Source organism: Rhinopithecus roxellana, chromosome 13, assembly GCF_007565055.1.
Source record: "Rhinopithecus roxellana isolate Shanxi Qingling chromosome 13, ASM756505v1, whole genome shotgun sequence".
Lineage (NCBI taxonomy): Eukaryota > Metazoa > Chordata > Mammalia > Primates > Cercopithecidae > Rhinopithecus > Rhinopithecus roxellana.
The window spans coordinates 63,429,702-63,450,325 of NC_044561.1; the positions used below are offsets into that span (position 1 = coordinate 63,429,702).

The window sequence follows — 20,624 nt, forward strand, 5'->3', positions numbered from 1 at the left end:
GCACAAATTGGAGTTTTGTCTTTTGAAATCAAAGACTTCACACTAATTTTCTATTTAAATGGGTACTGTGCCCTCCTATACGAAAAGCACCATGCTAGGAGTTGAGGTTTGAATTTACAAAGACAAATAAAACTTAGAATTATCCATGAAGAATTTGAAGCCGGGTATAAAAAGAAGAAAACTCTAAATTAAAATTGAATATGAAAACATCCAAAGTTCAGGAATATAAAAATTGCTATTGAAACAGAGAAAAATTATATAAATATAATTTCCTGAGGGTTTCCTGAGCCGGGGAATTATGTGCCATTCTTCTTGTTCTTCACTTTCTAAACCCAATCTTTTTAACAGGTTTTGTCCGTTCTATGTCTTCAACCCTTTGGACTTTTCTTTATTTCATTTTCTTTCCTTTTTTAGCATGTGTATTGTGTATATTTTGCATATAAGTAATTGTACTTGTATCGTACTATTCTTAAATAGTATTTAAGAGCATGACCTCGAGAGTCAGATCCCTAGTGCACAAATCACACATCTACCACTTAGATGTTTTATTTGGGGTGAGTCATTTAAACGTTCTGCTTTTTGGTTTCCACATTGGTTAAATACAGCTGAAAACAATACTTACTTCAAAAAGTTAGATCTAAATAAGGTGCATTATTTCAGCATCCAGCAAAATAGCTGGTATACAGTAAGAGCTCAATTAATGTTACTTGTTTTGTGTTATTGCCACAGTTTGTTACTTGTTGTTTCATATTCTCAGATTCCAACCTCATTCATCCATCACCAATCATCTGGACTTATTTTAATAAAATATACATATGATCATTTCATTTACCTACCTATGGCTCATCAGGAACTCCCATTTGCCTTCAAGATGAACTCATTTTTATTTTTGAGAGTATGATAGGCCTTTTATCATCAATACAGTGTTATAAATTAGGAAATCACAATATATAGCATACATTACTGTTCTTTTATGTGCTTATTTTGCAAAATCAAACTCTACTATTGAAATTTGGTAACGTATGTACTAAAATTATATAACTCTGTGTGGAGGGAGAATATGGCATTTTGGAAAAATAAAGTCTGCACTGAATATGTGGTGTCCTGGATTGGTATTCTTGGCATACAACTGACTGCCTAGGGCACTTTAAGCTTCTTAATTTATCTGATTACTGTTTTCTTCAGTTGACCTTCAAGTGAAAACGGCTTAAGTTCCTTCCAGCTTTAGAATCCCCAAATCCTAATATTACGGGATGTTAGGGGTTGTATTGTGTCACTTCCAAAATTTGTATGTTGAAGTCCTAACCTCCAGTACCTCAGAATGTGACTAAATTTGAAGGTAGGGCCTTTTAAGAGGTGATTAAGGCCAGGTGCCATGGCTCACGCCTGTAAACCCAGCACTTCAGGAGGCTGAGGCGGGTGGATCACCTGACTCCAGGAGTTTGAGATCAACCTGGCCAAGGTGGTGAAACTCTGTCTCTATTTAAAATACCAAAATTTGCCAGGTGTGGTGGCAGGCGCCTGTAATCCCAGCTATTTGGGAGGCTGAGGCAGGAGAATTGCTTGAATCCATGAGGTGGAAGTTGCAGTGAGCCAGGATGGCATCACTGCATTCCAGCCTGGGCAATAAGTGAGACTCCAACTTTAAAAAAAAAAAAAAAAAAAAAAAAAAAGGTGATTAAGTTAAAGTGAGACCATTAAGATGCAGCCTAATCCAATTTTACTGGTATGCTTCTGAGTAAAGAACATTTGGACCCACAGGACACCCGTGAGATACGCGCACACACAAAAGTACCATGTAAGGACACAGCAATAATGCAGTCATCTGAAAGCCAAGCAGGGGGTCCTCAGAACAAATCAAACTTGCTGACACTTTGATCTTGCATGTCTAGCCTTTAGAACTGGGAAGATTATTCTGGTTGGCTCAATCTAATTACAGGCATGCCTTGGAAGTATTGGATACCTCGGAAATATTGGGGGTTGGGTTCCAGACCACTGTAATAAAATGAACAATGGAAGTAACACATACATACCTTAACTTAAAAATATTTTGTTTCTAAAATGTGCTAACAATTATCTGACACAGAGACACAAAGTGAGCCCATGCTGTTGGAAAAATAGTACTGATACGCTTGTTCCAGGCAGAGTTCCCACAAACTTTCAATCTTAAAAAAAAAAAAAATGCAGTATCTGTGAAGTTCAATAAAGCAAAGAGCAATAAAAGCAGGTGTACCTGTACATGAGACCCAAAAGCAGAGAATCTGTCCTGGTGAGGTCAGAGAGATAATACAAGAAGGAGGAAGAAAAGAAAGGAGACAGAGAAGGGAAGGAGAAGGAGAAAGAGAAGAAAGGAGATTTGAAGGATGAGAGGTCTCGACGGCTTGTTTACTGGCTTTGAAGATGAAGGAAAGTAGCCATGAACCAAGGGACACAATCAGCCTCTAGAAGTCAGAAACAGTCCTCAGCTGATGGTCAGCAAGGACAAACTGATCTCAGACCTGCCACCACAAGAAACTCCATTTTGCCACCAACCCACTAAGGAGAAATGAATTCTTCCCTAGTTACCCCAGAAAGGGATGCGGCCTTACCTACACCTTGGTTTTAGTCTGATGAGAACTATGTCAAACTTCTGACCTACAGAACTGTAAGGAAATAAACTTGCATTGACTTAAGCTGCTGAATTTGTGGTAAATTTATTACAACAGCAATAGAAAACCCATCAAATGTTCTACTTAATCCAAAATCTTCAGAACAGGGATGCAGTGGATTTATTGCCTTACTGCATGGGCATGTCCTGAAAGCTACGAGCTTCCTTTAGTTTTTCCGCTTTCAAATACAAACCTCAACTGGCGTCTTTTACAAAATACTCCATGCGCTTGTCATATAGCCTCCACGAGTAGGCTATAATTCACCATTATCTTGTTGACAAGGCTATGATTCGTTTCACACATCATTGTTCATTAAAATAACGTGTACCTGCGCCTTAGTGCCCTCCCACTTCAAAGCCCGACTGCTAACAAATTTATGGTCAATTAATTTTAGTGGATGAAGAGCCACTAAATTTAGTGGCTAAAAACTTACAGGTTTTCCACCTTTGTAATTAGTTTATTTTATGAAATTTAGGGCCTATAAACAAATTACAATATAATGTTTTTAAGACTGTCTTTTCCAAAATTTTCTTATAACAGTATTTAGCCTTATGTGAAGAAGGAAAGGCATTTAATTACATTTAAAGATTAAAATTATGTTTCTTTAAAAGTTACTTATTTTAAAACCATGATTACTTTCTTTTCTCTATAGTATTCCATTTTAAATACAAAGTACCCATGTTATATGTTGAATTGAATTCTTTCTGCTTTCTATTCTTTTCCAAGTGTATTTCAATATTGAAGAGGAAAAACTTTCTGGAAGTTACGTAAAAAATATTTTTGATCTAGAAAAATCTCTGTGCTGCTTATTTACTATTATCCAGAAATATTGATCATAATTTTATTTGTTAAAAGATTATATATTGATTCATGTTAGCAGGTGGTCAGTGTGAACCCACACATTTCCATGCTGAAAAATTTGCAGTTGAAATGCAATTTTTACAACACTGTTTAACAGTGTTCTCCAAAGGAATTTTAACTACCTAGACAGCTGGAGGGTGACAAATGTAGCTAAAAATAGACCAAAAAGATTTCTTGGTTGCAGAGGGGTCAATTACATTGTCTAAACCAGATAATTCAACAAGAAGAAATTATTCTAAATGTATGTTTCACAACCATACAGGAGCTGCTTGAAAGTGGGAAGAAATCAAATAAATGAGATCTAGGTACAAAGGGCTTTACATTCCATGCGTTTATGAAGGAGTAGAAAAGCAATGGATTACATTTCAAGGAAATGCCTTTGGGGAAATAAAAAAAAAAAAGGGGGCAGGCAAAAAAAGACTAGAGAGGAAGTATTCACTATAGTTTCAATAAAAGGTATGACATCCTGAGATATCAGCATATCAAAAAAGTAGGAAGAATTTTCATTTAAAAGTAAAATTGCCAAGTTTTAAAACCTCACTTGAAATGAGCAGCAGAAATTTGCAACTAAAAGGAAAAGTGCCGCAGAATAAACCATTACATCTAGCCCATGCTCATCTGTCCTCAGAAAGTTTCTACTTATAAAGTACGCAAAACTTTTAGAATACAGAAAAAAAAAAAATTTTTTTTTTAGGAATTTCTTCATGCTTATGAATCCTTTAAAATACAATATGTCCAATAAAAACTCAATTTTTTTTTCGTGGACAGTAGTCCTGATTTCTTCTCTGTTTTTTCCTTCTTGTTTTTTGGGGGGATAGAAACGCAATGTTTATCCACAGAGATCTCAATAGCTTTTTAGTTGTAAAATATTTCTCTAAAATACATGCATGTGAACAATATAAAGTGTTTATGGACACGAACATATCAAATCATATTCTATCAACAATACAACAGTGTCTGACGTGTGTGTGTGTGTGCTTGTGCTAGACAGAACAAATTACTATTTACTATTTACTACTATCACAAGACAGTAATTACTGTTAAATATTCAGTTACTCTGATGTGAGGTAATGGCATAAAGTCCTTTGAACTAGGGCCTGTTTTGGTTCTGTGGAACATGCAGAATTCTTTTTCTCCTTACATTTATCCTACGAATCATCATATAAACTTCAAGAATTTTGATGAAAATATTAAATCATTCCATAAAAGAATATATTTTTCTACTTTACTGTTTCATTAAAATTATATCTTTTAGTTACAGAAATATTGTAACTAATATTTGTTACAACTAAATATTGTACTTCACTGCCTGAAGTAACATACCAGTCCCACTACTTTCTTTAGGTTATTTTATTATAATTAATTTTTAAATGTACTGTTACTTCATGTTATAATTGCTGCATAACAAAACTATTAATTCTCAAATGTTAAGTTTCTCGGCCGGGCGCGATGGCTCACACCTGTAATCCCAACACTTTGGGAGGCCGAGGTGGGCGGATCACAAGGTCAGGAGATCAAGACCATCCTGGCTAACACGGTGAAACCCCATCTCTATTAAAAATACAAAAAATTAGCCGGGTGTGGTGGCGGCGCTTTCAGACCCAGCTGCTAGGGAGGCTGAGGCAGGAAAATGGTGTGAAACAGAGAGGCGGAGCTTGCAATGAGCCGAGGTCACGCCACTGCACTCCAGCCTGGGCGACAGAGTGAAACTCCATCTCCAAAAAAAAAAAAAAAAAATTGTATGTTTCTCATAACAATGAGATATAGAACAAAACATCAAGTAGCTGACTATTTTGTCGCACTCCACTTGAACTTTCAGTATCTTTTACTAATGCTGAAAATAAAATATCTGAAATGTCTGAAAAAAGGCCAGTGACAGAAATATTAAAGCGCAAGCATGGAGTTATGAGTGTCAGTCAATTCTTAGTGTTGTTTATGGTGAAGCAAGGGAACTTCATCCTAGAAGCACAACAGCAGATTTAAAAAAAATACGCAGAATTTTAAGGTTAGTTTTGAAAGATATAAACAGCGTTTTCAAAATTAGTTATTTTAAAAACTAAACTCTTATTTTGCATTTAATGAACAATGATAAAGTCAGGAAATTTACATACAAATAATTAATGTGCCTAACAGAATGCTCACAGATTGTAGGGATAATATATCAAAATTAAACATCATAAATATAGTTAACTTTTACTGAGCTCTTACTCTATTTCAGATCTTTTTAAAGCTGTCTTACAGATATTAACATACTTAAACTTCATACAAAAATGCTAATAGGTAATGCTAACAATAACCCCGATTTTCAGAAGACAAAATAAGTTACACATTGTTCAAACAAATTGCCTATAATTGGAAGATTAGTAAATTAGGCATGCAGTTTTAAACCCAGAGCCTTCACTCTTAATTAAGAAATAATACAAGAAGTATTAATTGCATATTGTACTATCAATGATGATAAGAGGTTATTGATGTTAGAATTAGTGAATAAGTTTTCTCTTTAACCTTTTCTATGCATACATTTCTTATTTACTGTGATAAAGAGGACAGTTACTCTTGCCTAGATTTTCCTTGCCATTCTTTTCTATAGAAATAAAATACCCCTGAAGATGCCTATCCTCTCTGAAAATGTATAGTATTATAGGAAAAATACTTGCTATTGCTTTCTGATAGACATGTGAAAATATCTTCAGACATCTCTAAGCATAACGAAAAATCAATTTATTAGTATATTTGTACTTCATGGAAAAACATAAACAAAGATTACTTATTTATGCGTAAATGACTTACTGAACTGAGATTTCTACCATATCCAAGGAAATAATTTGTTCAACATTAAAGTGCTGATTTACACTGTTTTCAAAATTTTTCTGACAAAGTAAATCTAAACAGAGAGTGAAACTGTCCTTCCTAATGGCCATGAACGTCTTGCAATGGAGCTTAGTGCAAAATGACAACACCCTGTAAGTACCCCCATTTAATAAGACATCTTCTTAATAAGTATGGAATATTCATGTGCCTGCAATATATTCTAAAATAAGTTAGAGTTAACAGTAAATTATTTCAAATTGCCACTTTGAGCTGTCCCTTCTATTGAAATGTATAGGCCCTCTACACCATTTTATCCCACCATATACCATTACCCTTTCTGAATAGGAATCTATTCACATTTGAGAAGAGTGAACTTAGAATAAAAGATTGAAGACATGTCTTTCAGATTTGGAGAACAGAATAGCAACAACAACAACAGATGGAAGAGATTAGTAATGACTTGCCAGCAAAATCAGCACTCAAGGTTATTGAACTTTGCTTTAGCTTGAATGTCCCCTCCAAAAGCCATATCGAAATGTAATGGTCATTGTGACAGTATTTAGATGTGGGACTTTTAAGAGGTGATTAGATCATGAGAGGTCAGCCCTCATGAATGGATTCATGACATTATCACAGATTAACCATTATGGGAGTGAATTTCTGATAAAAAACATGAGTTCAGCCCTCCTCTCTCTTGTTCTCTCTCACACATGCTCTCTCACCATGTAATGCTTTCCAAAATATTATGATGTAGCAGCAAGGCCCTCATCAGATATGCCTCCTTCATCTTGAACTTTCCAGCGTTGAGAACTGCATGTCAAGAAATCTCTTTTTTTTATAAATTGCCCAGTCTGTGGTATTTTGTTATTGCAGTGGAAAATAAACTAAGACAAGCATCTACACAGGTGGCTCCAAATAAGGAATATTAAATTTTATATAGTATGTTACATAGCCTTTGAGATATAATCTATTACAGTAATATTAAGCCATTTAAAATGCATAGGTGGTGAGTTCAAAAGATGTACACATTTATGCAATCACGATGACATTTACAACATGAAATATTTCAATCATTCTTATCTTTTCTCTGTATTCTGTTTGAATTTTTTCACTCTGCAAAATGATTTTGACATTCATCTGTTACATTGCTTGTCTCTTCACGTTGTCAGCGTAGAGAGATGAGGTCTCTCTACATTGCCTAGGCTAGTCTCAAATTCCTGGGCTCAAGTGATCCTCCTGCCTTGACCTCCTAAAGTGCTAGGATTACAGGTGTGAGCCACCATGCCTGGCCTTATGATTTTTTAATTGTCTGTATATTTCAATTCTATTTAGTTTATTGATGGTTTTCATTATTTCAACTATGTATTTACTGATTTTCTCTCAGCTGAGTCTATCTACTTATGATAGAAGGATGTTAAAACTTCTGACTATAATACTGGATTCATCTATTTGTCCTTGCAGTTTTATCAATTTTTGTCTCATAATTTGATCCTCTGTTGTTAAGTAGATACCTAGTAAGGATTGTTAAATCTTCTTGGAATATTGATCACATTGTTCTTATTTAATGCCCTTCTTTATCCCTGATAAATTTTCTTGCTCCAAAGTATGCCCCGTATGAAATTAATATAATTGCTTTTACTTTATTTTGATTAGTGTTAGCATGGTATATTATTTTCTGTTCCTTTACTTTGAATCTATGCTTGTCTTTATATTTAAAGAGAGTTTCTTCTAGACCCCTTCATTTTACCATATACAAAAATCGACTCAAGATGGATTAAAGACTTACATGTAAGACCTAAAACTATAAAAATCCTAGAAGAAAACCTAGGAAATACCATTCTGGACACAGGCCTTTGCAAATAATTCATGATGAAGTTTCCAAAGGCAATTGCAACAACAACAACAACAACAAACAGGCAAGTGGAAACTAAAGCTGAAGAGCGAAAGAAACTATCAACAGATTAAACAGATGACCTACAGAATGGGAGAAAACATTCTCAAACTATGCATCTGACAAAGGTGTAATGTCAAGGATCTACAAGGAACTTAAACAAGTCTACGAGTAAAAATAATCACATGAATAAATGGGCCAAGGAAATGGACACCTCTCAAGACACACAGTTAACAAGAATATGAAAAAATGTTTAACGTCATTAATCATTAGAGAAATCCAAATCAAACTACAATGAAATACCATCTCATGCCAATCAGAATGACTATTAATTAAAAGTCATAAAATAACAGATTTTGACAACATTTTGAAGAAAAGGGAACACTTATACTCTGCTGTTGGGAATGTAAATTAATTTAGGCACTGTGGAAAGCAGTCTGGAGTTTTCTCAAAGAGCTACCATTCAACCCAGAAATCCAATTACTGGGTATATACCCAAAGGAATATAAATCATTCTACCAAAAATACACATGCACATGTATGTTCATTGTAGCACTATTCATACTAGAAAACACACAGAATCAATCTGGGTCTCCATCACAGTGGACTTAACAAAGAAAATGTAGTACATACACATCATGGAATACTATGAAGCCATACAAAAGAAAAAATAATGTTCTTTGCAGCAGTATGGATGCAGCTGGAGGCCATTATCCTAAATGAATTAATGCAGAAACAGAAAAACAAATGCCCTATATTCTCACTTGTATGTGGTAGCTAAACATTGAGTAAACATGGACACAAACTGGAAACTAATGGATACCAGGGTTTACTTGAAGGTAGAAAGGTAAGGGTTAAAAAACTATGCTCAACTACCTGGGTGACAAAATAATTCATACACCAAACCCTGACACTCAATTTACCCATGTAACAAACCTGCACATGTAACCCCTGAATCTAAAATAAAAGTTGCAAAAGAAAAATATAAATAAATAAAGTGGGTTTCTTGTAGATGATACATATTTGGGTATCTTCTTTTATTCACTGTGACAGTATTGATCTTTAATTGGTGTATTTAAACCATTGACATTTAAAGTGATGATTGTTATCATTACATTGATATCTACCATATTTGTTACTAATTTCTACTTGTTGTCCATGCTCTTTGTTTCTGTTTTCGTCTTCTACATTATTTCTGTGTTTTGGGTTTTAATTCAGCATTATTTAAGATTCCACTTTTCTCTAATTTCTTTAACATATCAATTATACACAAACTCACGTACATACATGAATATATATATATACCTTATTTAGTGATTGCCCTAGAATTTACACTGCATATTTACAACTAATTCATATTGACTTCTAAGTAACAGTATACTACTTTGCAGATAATGCAGGTACTTCATGATAACATATTTCTAATTCCTTCATCTTTTGTATCATCATTGGTTATTTAATTTATACATAAGTATACATGATCATACATAAATATAGATATGCACACGAGTATACATAACTGAAAACATTTTGCTACTATTTTGAACAAATTGTTATCTGTTGGATCAATTAAATATGATAAAACTTGTATCTCACCTTCACTTATTCATTATTTGACCCTCTTCTTTTCTGTATGTAGATCAAAGTTTTTCATCTGTATCCTTATCTTCTCTCTCAGAAGAACTTTTTTCAGTTTTATTGGGATATAACTGATGAAATAAAAATTGTATAAGTTTAAGATATACAACCTGATGTTTTGACATACATATACATTGTGAAATGATCATCATAATCAAGCTAATTAGCATATCCATTATTTCACACAGCTGCTATTTGTATGTGTGTATATGTGTGTGGTATAAGAGCTACTCGATTAAAAATTTTCTAATATACAATAGAGTGCATTCACTGTGGTCAGCATGTTGTATATTAGGTCAACAGAATTCGTTCATCTTATAACTGAAAGTTTCTACTTTTTGACAAACACCTACCCATTTCTTCACTGCTACCCCCTCAGTCCTTTGTAACCATTATTCTACTCTCTGCTTTGATGAGTTTGACTATTTTAGAGTCCACATGTAAGTGATATCACACAATATTTGTCTTTCTGTGTATGTCTTATTTTATTGAGCATAATGTCTTCCTCCATGTTATTCTATGTTGTCATAAATGTTAGGATTTCCTTCTTTATTAAGGGTGAATTTCCCTGCCAACACTTTTCATCTATTTTACAATTGTCATTGTAAGAGTTGTAAGCTGATAACCCCTTACGGTTTTGATGTCTAGTTTATCTGATGATGAGTGATGCTAAGCACCTTTTCATATATCTGTTGGCCATTTGTATGTCATCTTTTGAGAAATTCAAGAGTGCCAAGAATACACAAATAGAAAAACAATAGTCTTTGCAACAAACAATGCTGAAAAAACTGAATATCCACAAGCAGAAAAATAATATTAGATGCTTATTTCACAACATATACAAAAATCAATTCAAAATGATTTTGCAAACTATATATATGATAAGGAGTTAATATCCAAAATGTATAAAAAACCCATGTAACACAATAGCAAATAAACAAATAAATAACTTGAATAAATTGGGGGTAAGAAACACACTGAAACCTATTCTATATCTTGCAAGGCAGAGCTTACTTGCAAAAAATTTCCTCAATTTTTGTTTGTCTGAGAATATCTTTATTTCTCTTTCACTTTTGAAAGATGCTTTTATAGGATACAAAATTGGTGATAATTTTTTTCTCTGAATGCTTTAAAGATTTCATGCCATTCTCTGCTTCTATGGTTTCTGAGGAGAAAATGAATGTAATTTTTACTTTTCCTCCACTATAGATGAAGTGCTTTTTGCCTTTGTCTGCTTTCAAAATTTTCTTCATCTTCTAAAGTTTGAATATGATATGCCTAAGTGTCAATTTCTTAGCACTTATTCTGCTTGGTGTTCTCAGAACTTCCTAGAACTGTGCTTTGGTGGCTGATGCTAATTTGAAAACATTCACAGTCATTACTGCTTGAGATATTGTTTCACTTTCTTTCTCTTTTATCTTCCTCTGGTATTCTCCATATGCATATATTACATAATCTGTAACAGTTGCTCCACAGTTAGTGGATATTCTGCTCTGCTTTTTATTTTTTTCTTTTTATTCAGTCTGTTTTTCCTTCCTGCTTTTCATTTTTGGAAGTTTCTATTGTCATGTTCTCAAACTCAAAGATTCTTTATTCAGCTGTGTCCAGTTTATTCATGGACACAACTGAAGAAAGTATTATTCATTTCTATTATAGTGTTTATTTTCTCTAATATTTCTTTTTTATCCATTCTTAAAATTTTATCTTTCTGCTTAAATTACCTATCTATCCTTGAATGTTGTCTACTTCTTCCATTGGCACCCTCATCGTTATTTTACATTCCTAGCATGATAATTCCAACATCCCTGCCATATATGACTCCAATTCTTATACTTTTTTAGTCTCTTTAAACTGGTTTTTAAATGGTTGATTTTTGCCTTTCAGTATGCCTTGTAATTAGCTACTGAATTCTGGACATGATATACGGAGTGAATGAAATTCCAGCAAATAAGCCTTTGGTGGTATGATAGTAAGGTTAGGAGTTAAAGAGGGCAAGAATTATATAGTTCTATGGTTAAGTCTCAGTATTGGTGAGCCCGTGTTCCTGGACTACAAACTATATTAGTGACTCTCAGTGTTTTTTCCCCCTCTCCCTTGGGTGGGACTGGATGGCTAGAGAAGACTAAGATTGGGAATTTACCTTCCCCCATCTAGAAGGCTAGAGCTAATTGGAGTTTGGTATCCCCTTTTCCAGGTAGGGTAGACTCTGATAAAATCCCATCAGGTTAGGCTATAGTAAAATAGTTTCTACTGAGGACAGTCATTGTTAAAAAGAACAGAATGTTCTGCCTTATGTTAAAATGATTTCTTTTTCTGTTATCCTACTAAAAGTATTAAGATATTATTTTTTTCCTAATATTTATTGTGAGGAGCTGGAATAGCTACTAAAAGTAAAACTCACAAAAGGATGGGGCCCCCCCATGACTCTGTCCTTGCTTTTTACTGTCAGACTTGTCCAACCTTAGCCTTCAGCAATCCATTCATTACAATTTAGGTTTTCTTACCTGGGCTTCTGCAGAGATTTCTGAAATTTGGAGGACAGTAGTTTGTCTTGTGATATCAACTTCTCTGACAGGTCCAAGAAGAATTTTTCATTTTTGAGTTTTGTTCAGCTTTTTACTTGTTGTTAAGACATAGTGGTTGACTTCTAAGGTGCTTATATGACAGATTGTTTGACATGATTTTTAAGGTAATAGGAAGTTGATCAGTAGCATATGACATAAATAGAATCAATTTTTAGCAGATATTAATAATTTTATCTGAATATTTGCCAAAAAATTTATATTATCAGATAAAACATATCACATATAATCAATGAGAACAATGTTATTATAAAAACTTTTAAAAATAAAATTAATTATCAAATTTATGCATTTTTCAATCATTTACATATTTTATATATACACATCCATATATACACATGTTATATATAATAAATATATAAATATATAAACAGTATATATCTTGTATATATACTATAAATGCTACATAAAATATACATAAAATTATAGCTTTTATATTGTATATGATATTAAATATCTCATATTAAAATAAATAGAAAACTATATTTCCATTTTTATATGAAAATCTTATTTGCAGTTTACCAAATTGCAATTTAACATTATAAAATATTAATGATGGCTAAGAGTTGGAGGAGTAATTATATCAACTATTTTGTTTTTTAATATATATGTAAATACACACAAACACATACATATACTGAGGGTTCAAATATTATTCAGAGTTAGCTTCAACAGTGCAAGTTTTCCTCCAAGAGTTTCGCATCTTAATTTGCAAAAATGAAAAGAAAGTGTGGTTATGTAATTGTAAAGGATATAGTTTCTAGCTTCAGAGTGTTATACCTTGAAAGGCATTTGAATAAAACCTTGGGCATATTTCTTAACTTTCAAAAATTATATCTCTTCGATTGTAAAATGAGAATAAGTACCTACATCCTACAGTTCTAGATGATGGGGGTGTGTACAAATGTGCATAAAGCACTTAACAACAGTGCCTAGTGCACGGCAGGCAGGCATTAAATGACAGCTATTACTAGATATTAACTGGACATGTGTTCTCATAAGTTCATATGGCCTGCTTCCTATGTTGACACTGGTAGGGATAAGGTAAAGGAAAAACAAAGTATATGGGTAATTAAACTGCCCCTAAAAACAAAGAAATACTATGAAGCAAAAAATAATAGGCAAACTTCTCCAAGTATCAAAGTTTTATACATTGTTTATATTTCCTTGCTTTTTTTAAATAGGGTTAAATTTTTGAGTATTTGAGGGAAAAAGGTATAAAAGATGTCTTTCTGAAGCAAAAAAAAAAGTAGTCTATTAAAAAAAGGACCCATCCACTTTTTTTTTCTCCAGAAATGCTGGGATTGCTGGCATTCTTTTTAGTCTTCCTTTTTTTTTTTTTTTTTTTTTGTTGTTGTTGTTGTTGTTGACGTAAACATACTCTTCATATTTCCATGAGCCATGTCTCACATATTATAAAAGGGCATGCTAAATATAATTAAAAGTAGAGGCAGAAGCATTACCAGCAAAAGAGTGGGTAGCACTAAAGCACAATATTAATACCCACAGTGAAATGTCATCGAGTCATCAAGGTTTGTGCCATATGGGTCTGCGGCTTAACTCATCCCCAAAGACTGTACTGATTTGCAATTACAGCATATCTTGGGGTTAAAGAAAAAATGTAAACATTTTAGTTAATCAATTAGGATCACATTTTACCATGCTGAAAGTTATTTAATAAAAGATGATAGGAGCAGGAACAGAGCCCTTTGCTCCTCCCTCAGAATGAATGGAGACCAGAAATCAGATATTTATGCCCAAGAAAAGCAGGATTTCTTTCAGCACTCCTCCCAGATCTTTAGAGTGTTGACTGAGGATGAGATGGGGCACCCAGAGACAGGAGATGCTGTTGCCCGGCTCAAGGAGGTCCTGGAGTACAATGCCAGTGGAAGCAAGTATCACGGGGTTTGACAGTGCTAGTAGCTTTCAGGGAGCTGATGGAACCAAGGGAACAGGATGCTGATAATCTCCAGCGGGCCCTGACTGTGGGATGGTGTGTGGAACTGCTGCAAGCTTTCTTCCTGGTGACAAATAACATCATAGATGCATCCCTTACCTGCCGGGGACAGGTCTGCTGGTATCAGAAGCCGGGCATAGATTTGGAAGCCATCAGTGATGCTATCCTTCTGGAGGTATATACCTATAGCCTGCTGAAGCACTATTCCCGGGAGCAGCCCTGTTACCTGAACCTGATTGAGCTCTTCCTACAGAGTTCCTATCAGACTGGATTGGGCAGACCCTGGACCTCATCACAGCCCCCCAGGGCAATGTCGATCTTGGCAGATTCACTGAAGAAGTATAAATCTATTATCAAGTACAAGACAGCTTTCTACTCCTTCTACCTTCCTGTAACTGCAGCCATGTACATGTCAGGAATTGGTGTGAGAAGGAGCACGCCAATACCAAGAAAGTCCTGCTGGAGATGGCAGAGTTCTTTCAGATTCAGGATGATTACCTTGACCTCTCTGGGGACCCCAGTGGGACCAGCAAAGTTGGCACTAACATCCAAATGCAGCCGGCTGGTGGTTCAGTGTCTGCAACGGGCCACTCTGGAACAGAACCAGATCCTGAAGGAAAATTATGGGCAGAAGGAGGCCGGGAAGGTGACCCGGGTGAAGGCACCTTATGAGGAACTAGATCTGCCGGCCGTGTTCTTGCAGTAGGAGGAAGACAGTTACAGCCACATTATGGGTCTCATTGAACAGTGCGCAGTGCCTTTGCCACCAGCCATCTTTCTGGGTCTTGCACCAAATTCCACAAGCCGAAAAAGTGACCTGGAGACTGCAAGGGTATGAGGGGAGACTCTCAAAAAATATGTGATTGTGTAAAAATAATTGATGATAAATGAGTGAATGAGAAGAAATGTTATATAATAGTCACTATATGAAATACAAAAATAAAAGATCAAATATTTCTATTTGGAATAGTCGTTCTTACCTTAAAATTACTGATAATAGAACTTTTTTTTTTTTTTTTTTTGAGACGGAGTCTCGTTCTGTCTCCCAGGCTGGAGCACAGTGGTGCGATCTCGGCTCACTTCAAACTCCGCCTCCCGGGTTCTCGCCGTTCTTCAGTTCTTCAGCCTCAGCCTCCCGAGTAGCTGGGACTACAGGCGCCGCCACCACGCCCAGCTAAGTTTTTGTATATTTAGTAGAGATGGGGTTTCACCGTGTTAGCCAGGATGGTCTCGATTTCCTGACCTCATGATCCGCCTGCCTCCGCCTCCCAAACTGCCGGGATTACAGGCATCAGCCACCACGCCTGGCCAATAATATAACTTTAGAGAGGGGTTCATGAAGTAGCTAACAGTGTGGCTTAGTTCAATTTTATCATGCCATAGGGTTTAATTGATTATAGATTTTGACTTCATAGTGATTTTCTTCACTCCCAGCAAATGCCCTAAGATTGGATCTCCCCACAAGTTTCCTTACTGGTATGTTAAGAATGATGAAAGAAAATCTAAATCTGCCTTCGAAAGAAAAATATTAAAATCTTAATTCGCCTCTTATGGTTTTTCAATTATGGTTTCTCTCTAAGTATATTTGTATGCGTTTATTGTTTCTAAATATTATGTTGGCATTTCTAAATACCAAATATACTCAGACACATTTCAGAAAGAATCAGGCTGAGACCAGCTCAGTCCTGGAGACCCTAACCCAGCAGCCTTAGAGGAATTAAAGACACACATACAGAAATATAGAGTGTGGAGTAGGAAATCAGGGGGCTGACAGCCTTCAGAGCTGAGAGCCATGAACAGAGTTTTACCCACATATTTATTGAAAGATGGAAATAGCTTGCTGGGTTACAGGTAGGCATTTGCTTAAACTGGTCATGATTTCATCACTTTGTAGCCAGTGACTGGCTGAAACTCAGCTGCTTGTGATTGGCTGAAACCTGGCTATCTGTTACCAAAAAAGTATTCTTCTAAGTTAGGTTTCAGTTGTTTACATAGGAACTCAAGTAGGGAGACAGTCTCAGGAATATGACCGTCTGCTTATTTAATTTAGCAATGGAAAAATTAAACAACCTGAGACAAAATATTATTGAACACGCACTAGAAAATCTTACTGCTAGTTGTTCTGAGGCATGTGAAAACAAACCAAATTAATAACCCCTCGAACATTTTACAGTATAAATGGGAACTATATTCATGAAAAAATATTTTACATCCACATCCTCAGGGAATGAACAGTCCTAGCACATGCCAGTTGTTTGAAAAAATAATTTCAGAATAAAAATGCATGAATGGGTGGATTAAGAAAGAGATATAAATGCATATAACACATAAGTGCTTTAAAACACTGTAGCAATTTATTAGTACTGATTGTTGGAAGAGGTTTGGGGCTGAAGTATCACAGGACCACCAACTACCCTGACATAATGAAACTGTCCAATTAATAGATATGTCAGAAATAATACTCTTTTGGTAGTATGGACATTGAGCAGAAAGTGTAGATATATGTTTCCTAGCTAGGAAATGTTGAAAATAGTCACTGACAGTAAAGTCGATACTTATGGCAAACTAAGACGTAATTGAAAGGAGGGGCCAGCTGGGCTTCCTGGGCGCAGTAGGGGCTCAGAAAGCTGTGAAACTCACTCATTTCCTGCATCAGAACTTACTTCGGTCCTGGATGAATAACACTGAAGATACATGCTTAAAATATTGCTAACATCAGAATTTGTGCATGTGTTTTCTTCCCCAAGAAAGCTATAAACAGCGAAAATTTTGCTGTAAGCTTCCCTGTGTCCTCCCTCCCTCCCCTCTCCCCTAAAACTAAATGGAATGTTAAAAGCCCGTTTTTCTGTGAGCCGCGGACCTTATCTATGCTCCCAATTCCAACTCCTTGGAAACATACTTTGTAAAGTCCTGTAAAATGCTGTCCTCCTTTGCCGTGCTGCTGCAAGGCCATAAAGCAGATGAAACCTAAGTTACAATTCCGGTTTTCCTCAAAATCTAAGACATGTCACAAAATAATTTACTGCCTTTGTTTCTCACTCTGGTAATATCTTCCCTCTGCACGTATTTCCCGCTTTAAAGAGTTTAAAAGGTGATCGAAAAATCGAACACTGTCTACCCGCTTGGGACCCCTTCCACGCTGTGGAAGCTTTGTACTGTCACTCTGCTCAATAAAGCCCACAGTTTTTTGTTTTGTTTTGTTTTCTCCATCCGTGTCGCTCTCACTCGCCGCGGGCTGCCGCCACAACCAATTCTTTGGTGTGGCTAAGGCAAGGACCTTTGGCCTTACATAACGAGTATGGGTTTAGACAAACCATAGGTAGCAAATGATAGTGAAGAGAGAAATGTGTTTAGCAGAAAATGAGACGATTAAAAATGAGAGGTTTAACAAGATTGGTTCCTTCTGCGACCATGAATATTTTCACACCATTCTAATTTCTGCTTAATGCCAGAGAAATGCTACAGAAACTTAAAAAAAAAAAAAAAAAAAAAAAAAAAAAAAAAAAAAGGCAGTGGGGATTAAGGAAAGGATTGAGAGCAGGGGTGAATGTCTTCTTGGAGAAATTTGTATGTTAGGTATACATTTAGAAATGTGTAGGTTACAAGGTAGGTTAGTGGGACTTTGACAAGAGCTTTCTAGAATGAAATAAATGGAAGGAAGTTTCTAGTTGTATGTTCAGGAAAGTAGACTTAATTTGATGCAAATAAAATGTGGGGCATAGGGAAGAAAGTAATTTCCTTATAAATATTTTAAATCGTTTTGCATATATAGAAATGACATGGCTCATCAAAGCATTTAAAAACACTTATTAGATACTTTGAAGGGCAATTTCTTCACATGTTTGGCAAGGCAAGATATTTTCCATTGTCATTAACTTTCATGTCATAGAAAAACTAATCTGGGCCCAATTTAGAGGATTTTTTTTAAGTTAGTAATTATGAAGTCATTAAGAAAGTGTTCAGAATGTATTGAATAAGTGAATTATAAGAAAGTGTTTGAAACGAAAAAAAGCAGGCCTGCAGGGGAAAAAAAAAAGGAGATTACTACTTCCCACAGATAAAATGGAGAATACATCAAATACATCAATAAGTATGTTGTAGAGTGCCATAAAAATTATGACATCTTTAGGGCAAGGCAATAGAAGAACATAACATTTTTTTTATAAAGAACATCAAGAAGGATTTTTACACTTAAATTAATAGACAAGTGATTACCTGGTGAAAATGATATTTAAAGTGAAGAGAAAATGACTTTTACAAAAATGTCAAAAGCTCTGGAAAAATTAATAAATTGACTCTTATTTGAGAAGTCAGTGAATCTCTCAACAAGAGGTTTAAAATCAAGAGACCATTCAGAATGAAGCTGTGACTTAAATGGCAACTTTCTAAGAGAGAAAGAAGCGGGAAGTGATTACAGTAATTGACACAGCATTGTCCTTAAAGGCTGTCTTGGTGGTTCCGGGAATGACTCAACAGATAAAGGGTAGGTTATAGAATATTACGTAGCTCTTGTGTTGAGAATGGTATTCCAGCATTAGGAAATAAAAAAAAAAAAAAAAAAAGCCTGGCAAAAAATGATATGTGATAAAACTGCTCATATTCACAGGGAAATTAACTTGTGTGGCATTTTTCCTATACGGTGAGTTAGCAGTGTTGAAGTTACAATAAATCAGATATGTGAGCCCAGGAGAAGTTATAGATGAAACGTTAATTGAAGTTATCCATGGTATTCACATATATGATGTGCACTCTTTAGGTTTAATGACTTTTTTTCAAGCAATTATCCTGCCTAAGCCTCCTAAGAAGCTGGGATTACAGGTGCCTGCCACCAAGCATTGCTAATTATTATTATTTTTTAATACTTTAAGTTCTGGGATACATTTGCAGAACATGTAGGTTTGTTACATAGGTATACACATGCCATGGTGGTTTGCTGCATCCATCGACCCATCATCTACTTTAGATATTTCTCCTAATGCTACCCCTCCCCTAGCCCCCACCGCCCGACAGGCCCCACTGTGTGATGTTCCCCTCCCTGTGTCCATGTGTTCTCATTGTTCAACTCCTAACTACGAGTGAGAACATGAAGTGTTTGCTTTTCTGTTCCTGTGTTAGTTTGCTGAGAATGATGGTTTCCAGCTTCATCCATGTCCCTGCGAAGGACATGAACAAATCCTTTTTTATGGGTGCTTAGTATTCCAGGGTGCACATGTGCCACATTTTCTTTATCCAGTCTAACATTGATGGGCATTTGGGTTGGTTTCAAGTTTTTGCTATTGTGAACAGTGCTGCAATAAACATATGTGTCTTTATAGCCTGTGTCTTTATCGTAGAATGATATCTAATCTTTTGGGTATAAACCTAGTAATGGAATTGCTGGATCAAATGGTATTTCTGGTTCTAGATCCTTGAGGAATCGCCACACTCTTCCACAATGGTTGAACTAGTTGACACTCCCATCAACAGTATGAAAGCATTCCTATTTCTCCACATCCTCTCCAGCATCTATTGTTTCCTGACTTTTTAATGATCGCCATTTTAACTGGTGGGAGATGGTATCTCATTGTGGTTTTGATTTGCATTTCTCTAATGACCAGTGATGATAAGCTTTTTTTCATATGTTTGTTGGCCACATAAATATCTTCTTTTGAGAAGTGTCTGTTCATATCCTTTGCCCACTTTTTGATAGGTTTTCTTTTTTTCTTAAAAATTTGTTTAAGTTCCTTTTAGATTCTGGATATTAGCCCTTTGTCAGATGGATAGATTGCAAAAATTTTCTCCTATTCTGTAGGTTGACTGTTCACTCTGGTGATAGTTTCTTTTGCTGTGCAGAAGCTCTTTAGTTTAATCAGATCCCATTTGTCAATTTTGGCTTTTGTTGCAATTGCTTTTGGTGTTTTAGTCATGAAGTCTTTGCCCATGCCTATGTCCTGAATGGTATTGCCTAGATTTTCTTGTGGGTTTTTATGGTTTTCAGTCTTATATTTAGCTGTTTAATCTATCTTGAGTTAATTTTTGTTTAAGGGGTAAGGAAGGGGTTCACTTTCAGTTTTCTGTGTATGGCTAGCCAGTTTTCCCAGCACCATTTATTAAATAGGGAATCCTTTCCCCATTGCTTGTTTTTGTCAGGTTTTTCAAAGATCACATGTTTGTAGATGTTTTGCATTATTTCTGAGGGCTCTGTTCTGTTCCATTGGTCTACATATCTGTTTTAGTACCAGTACCATGCTGTTGTG

At 35.4% G+C, this 20,624-nt stretch overlaps 1 pseudogene; it reads left to right on the plus strand.

The window, feature by feature from the left end:
- Nucleotides 1-14,138: 14,138 nt before the first annotated feature.
- Nucleotides 14,139-15,226, plus strand: LOC104656660 (annotated as a pseudogene).
- The last annotated feature ends 5,398 nt before the right edge of the window (nucleotides 15,227-20,624 follow it).